Source organism: Budorcas taxicolor, chromosome 9, assembly GCF_023091745.1.
Source record: "Budorcas taxicolor isolate Tak-1 chromosome 9, Takin1.1, whole genome shotgun sequence".
Taxonomy (NCBI): domain Eukaryota; kingdom Metazoa; phylum Chordata; class Mammalia; order Artiodactyla; family Bovidae; genus Budorcas; species Budorcas taxicolor.
This window is the reverse complement of record NC_068918.1, coordinates 53,401,343-53,407,209: the sequence shown is the minus strand read 5'-3', so window position 1 is coordinate 53,407,209 and position 5,867 is coordinate 53,401,343.

The following is a 5,867-nucleotide window of genomic DNA, read 5'->3' as shown; positions in this document are numbered from 1 at the left end:
CGCATGGATGATGTATAACAAACCAAAGGAGATCAGAGCATATCAGATTCATTATAATAAAAATAAAATATATAGTTAAATACTTTAACAGTATTGTAAGAGATTTATTGTAGTCTGAAGGTAATGCAATATGAGAAGGGACTTTTTTAATCAGTGCATCTTGGTGGTACAGTTATCAAAATTTTTAAAATTTGTTCTCAACATTTACCATTTCAGATAATCACTTTATCTAGAGGTACATACACAAAATCTTTTAAATACATTTTTAATGACTTTTTTTTATTTTTTTAAATAGTTTTTTATTTTTTTAATTTTAAAATCTTTAATTCTTACATGTGTTCCCAAACATGAACCCCCCTCCCACCTCCCTCCCCATAACATCTCTGTGGGTCATCCCCATGCACCAGCCCCAAGCATGCTGTATCCTGCGTCAGACATAGACTGGCGATTCAATTCTTACATGATAGTATACATGATAGAATGCCATTCTCCCAAATCATCCCACCCTCTCCCTCTCCCTCTGAGTCCAAAAGTCCGTTATACACAGCTGTGTCTTTTTTCCTGTCTTGCATACAGGGTCGTCATTGCCATCTTTCTAAATTCCATATATATGTGTTAGTATACTGTATTGGTGTTTTTCTTTCTGGCTTACTTCACTCTGTATAATCGGCTCCAGTTTCATCCATCTCATCAGAACTGATTCAAATGAATTCTTTTTAATGGCTGAGTAATACTCCATTGTGTATATGTACCACAGCTTTCTAAAGTGATTTGCCAGTTCGGTCCTCAGCAAGAAAAAAAACCATATAGAAGATACCTTGCATGTTAGACCTTCTCACTGGGAGCACTGGATTGAACTTGCTTAAAGCAAACCAAATTTTCGCATCCCTGAAGGGCAGGAGACATGCAAAGCATCACTTTTAAGACATAATAATAATATGAAAATAACTGACACTAAGTGTCAGTAAGTGCTTAGCTACTATGTGCCAAGCATTGCTCAAAACATTTTACATGTATTAAGCCATTTAACTATGATTGCATATAGAGAGTATATAAAGAAGAACTTGGAAGGAATTTGGGGATGGCTGAGTAAATGACAAGAATTTAACATGCCCTGTAATTTATAGAAACAGTGAATTAAGGAGTTTTGCATGGCTACTGATAAGTGCCTTTGTTGAGTTTGGCATGCAGGTGTAACATCTCAAAATTACCTCAATGCCATCACTGTCTTGTTGTCGTTAACCACTGCGGTGTCATTAACTGATACAGTTGTGATCAACTATCAACCAAGATACTAAGACATTAGATAATTTGATTTGGTAGACTTCATCAGAAATTAATTTTCAGAGGCTATGATAGTAAGTACAAAATACACTTAATTTTTTGTCTAGGTGAATTGTACGTCAACTTTGTTGGAATTAATGGGATTTGTTAATTGCACATCTGTGAGGAAGATGCTGTGAATGGACATTTATGGTAAATCTCCCTCTGGTAGCTTAAACGTAGGCTGTGTTGTGGAATTTTCCATGCTTTCTGTTATAACTCATTCATATTTGAGAGAAGCAATGAAGAATTGGCTGGGAAATTATTTTGTTATCTGTTGTAGGAATTCCACTAGAGACTAAGTGAAAAGAAATTGTTTTCATAAAATCTTCCAAAAAGAATGGTTTTGTGTGTGGTGTGTGAGAGAGACATTCCTCTTTCCCCCAGATAAGTATGAAAATAAATAAGCCTTCCTATTTCTTATTCCTGACTACGTATGGTCATGTAACTTTAGCATAGATGGTAAACATTCTTCAATAGTAATTACTATCAATTCTTATTTTCAAAACCATGAACAGCAGTCATTTCCAACTATACTTCAATGACTTATTCGTGTTCAGTCAGGTTAGGAGGTTTAGTTGTGAGTGCTGTTTCGTGAATATTTCTGACTATCTGTTTTCCAGCCATGTGCGAGGGTAGTACCTCCTCAGACCCTTGTGACTGGGTGGGGTCACATGACTAGTCCTGGTCCATGAGTTATGAGCCCAAATTCCGAATGTCATTTTCAGTCTAGAACATTTCACTGTGGAAACATCCAGAGCTCACTTTTCTCTGCTAGAACAACTAGAAATGCTTACAGGGTGGCTGCTCTAACACCTTGGATCCCAGAGTGAAGACCATGCAGTGCAGGATCTCCAGTCAATGAACAGTAAATGTGTAGTGTAAAAGAGAAATAAACCATGTTATTTTTAAGCCACTAAGGGTTAGAGGCTATTTGATATAGCAGCCTTAATAAGACTATCCTGAGGGACACGTGTTTTCTGAAAAATAGGTTTTCATGGTTGAATGAGTTGAAAACTTTCGTGCAAGACTTGCTATCGACATGCTGTATGTACACTGTGACTCTCCGAAGTGGAGATGTGGGTGTAACACCACTATAGATAGGACCCGTCACTTCCCTCTCCAGGTAGAGCAGGCCAGAGGCATCTTCTAGTCCTTATCTACTCCTAAATTCCAGTCATCTGTTACTTCTGGTCACCAAAATAACACAGACACACTCACACACACACACAAAGTCTTGAAGTTTGCATCTGGGTTCAGGAGGTAAAGAGAACCCAAGCAATTCCACACCAAAAAGAGGACTTCCTCTTGGAGCCCAAAGCATTGGTCTGCATATGCAGCAGCTGGATTTTATGCAGCATTCATATGACACCCTGCTCACCAAAAGACTCCTTCCTTTGTCCTGTCAATTAGCTGACATTCATTGGGCTACTCCTATGGGCCAGATACTGTACTAGGCACTAGGAATACAACTGTGCCCCCCAGGAAAGATAAGGTCCTTCTCTTTGAGTTGGTCAATTACCCAAGACAGCCATTAAAACTAACAACAAACTACAACTGAGATGAATATATTGAAAGAAACCTGCAAATTTCTGTGAAGCTGTAGTAAGAGAAATGACATTTAAAGGAGACATAAAGCCTCCATAGGAGTTGCCCTGTTTAATGCAGAAGGGAGCCTATGGAGAGGGAACAGTATTTGTGAAGCCTCTGAGTCAGAAAGTAACATGGCACATCTTGAAGAAGGGTTAGCTGAGCTGAAGTGCACAGAAAGAGAAAACGAGTAGTGGGAGATGAGACTGGAGATGTACGCAGGAACAGGTGATTGTGTGTATACAACACATATGAAAAAATGTAGCTCAGTGGCCTAAGCATACATATCAAGGGAGTCCATGTTGAAATTGGCACTCCTGATTTTTTTTTTCTGCTTATCACATTTGCCCATGCCTTCCTGGAATTCACTTATTATTGGCCTTTTGACAATGATTTTGGTGCTTTCCTAGATAGGGTAGTTTAATCATTAATCTGCATTCTTTTGAGTCCTACTGAAATGCAAGATGTCATTAATCAGGCCTTAATTCTTATCCATAATAGTTCCTAATTCACTCTCATACAACAATGACAGGGGCTGTTGGGCATAATTTGGGGCCAGCAGCAAATGATAAGGTGGTTGATAGACAGAGTAGGTTGCAGTTTTCTACCATTTTGAATATGTCATGGAATTACTCATCCTGTTTAAATGCATTTCAGTTTTATTCAGTTAACACAGGCATAATGTTTCAACTCAAAACGGGTTTCTTCCCAGAGTGACTCTAATATAATCCATATATTCTCTGTTTCTGTCTTCTTGATCTCTTGAAAATTGATGTGCTTTTTGTTGTTGTTGTTGTTACACTTTATATTTTAAATCTTCTCCAGTCATTTTTGGTTATATTCTGGAAAACAATCTTTTTGGAATTCATAACCCATCACTGTTATGATCTACCATCTGTCTCAAAAAAACATAGAACCCATTTACATGGTTATTTAGACTTGGAGTTTTGTGCAGTTTTATTATCTGTGATCAAGTCATTTGTGTGATGGAAAACAGTTTGCCTTTGACAGCTTTCTGATTCTTGTTGAAAAGGGAACTAGGATATTGAATATCAAGGTTTTTTCTTTACCATTTAAAGGAAATAAATTGCAAGAAGGAACACATCTTTCTTTGATATTCAACTTCTACATTTTGTGAAAATACCCCATGCATTTGAATAAATGATAGGTATCCAGGTTTTTTTTCTTGTTAGGAAGAAAATTTAGGACTAAGCAACAATTATTTCAATCGTGTTCTTAGAGATATGTGTACTAGTTTATTATTTTTTGGTACCTGTCCATGTATTTATAAATATAGACCTTATTTGAAATAATAAGAGTCCCTAGGCTCTGTAGTGAGTATTTTCACCAAAAACAAAGTGCATTACTATCTCTGCTAAGTGAAACTTGCATGAGTAAAAGTCCAAAGGTAGTAATACAAACGTTCTCTTTATATGATGACAGTAGATATGTCCTTGAGGAGTGTTTTCATCACTTAGAGGAATTATGCTGAGCTACCAACAATGCCCACTGAGCTTCTTTTTCACTGGGATACTTTTTTTTTTTTTTGGTGTGCACTATTTGTCGAGGACAATAGGAACATCACAGCTCCCTTCTCTGACAGATACAGTTTTAGGTATTCCTGAGATAAAACTCAAGGTGATTTTGGACCAACCGGTTGGGCATTGTGAGATTTGTATTATTTATGCAGCACCCCCAGGTAATACCAATAAAGTGCTTTACAAGGAAAAGAAATCATCTGACAGTAATGAAATCATGTTCTTCCAGAACAAACAATATACGACCCTAGAGGTAGTAGGGACAGAAAATAGTACAATATAAGCAATAGTCTTTTGTATACTCTAGGGGAAAGCAGCATGCAGCATACAGTTATTAGAGTGAGCAAGCTTCAGAAACGGAGTGGATGTGCTGGGTTTCTTTGCAGCAGGAATAGGAGCTGCATCAATGTGCACAAGTGGGGAGCTCTGTGTGGGAGGATGACGTAGGGTGTTGGCCTGAAGTTACCAGTGCCTGAATCTGCTGTCTCAAGATGCCAGAGGCGTTGGCAGGGCCAGAGGAAGGAGTTGGGTGGGGGGGGCTGCGGGCCGGGGGCCGCAGGAAGGATGAGAAAGAGTCGTAAGCAGGTGCAGAGTTGTGGGGAGGCTGGAAGGTGAAGAGACGCCAAAGAAGAGTGGGAGAAACAGAGTCTGAATAGCAGGAAAGGAAAATGGACTTGGCAGTCACAGTTGGCAAAGACTGGAGTAGGGAACTGATGAGAAAGAGGCCAATGAGAAGGAGTTTGTGTAAATCAAGGCAGGACGTGATGAGTGTCTTGGCGGCAGAGAAAAATTAAAAAGAACAGACTTTAGGGGGAAAAAAGATTTTAAGTAAAGCTAGATATGAGGATATACAGGAAAAGAAAATGTGAATACAGAATCCAAGTTTAATTTCTTTCCATCGTTACCTTTCCTGTCACCTATCTGTGTCAATTAGCCCCTTCCCTCTTTTTTCATCAAAAATCTCCTTTGACTTCAGTAACCCTGCTTTCCATCTATCTCCCTGTCATCCTCTTTCTTAAGTCTTAATCCCTTAGTCTTCCTCATCTCTCTTTTGGATTCCTCTAGTTATATATCTCCAAGATGCTTACTCCTTGGAAGAAAAGTTATGACCAACCTAGATAGCATATTAAAAAGCAGAGATATTACTTTGCCAACAAAGGTCCATCTAGTCAAGGCTATGGTTTTTCCAGTAACCACGTATGGATGTGAGAGTTGGACTGTGAAGAAAGCTGAGTGCCGAAGAATTGATGCTTTTGAACTGTGGTGTTGGAGAAGACTCTTGAGAGTCCCCTGGACTGCAAGGAGATCCAACCTGTCCATCCTAAAGGAGACCAGTCCTGGATGTTCATTGGAAGGACTGATGTTGAGCCTGAAGCTCCAATACTTTGGCCACCTCATGCAAAGAGTTGACTCATT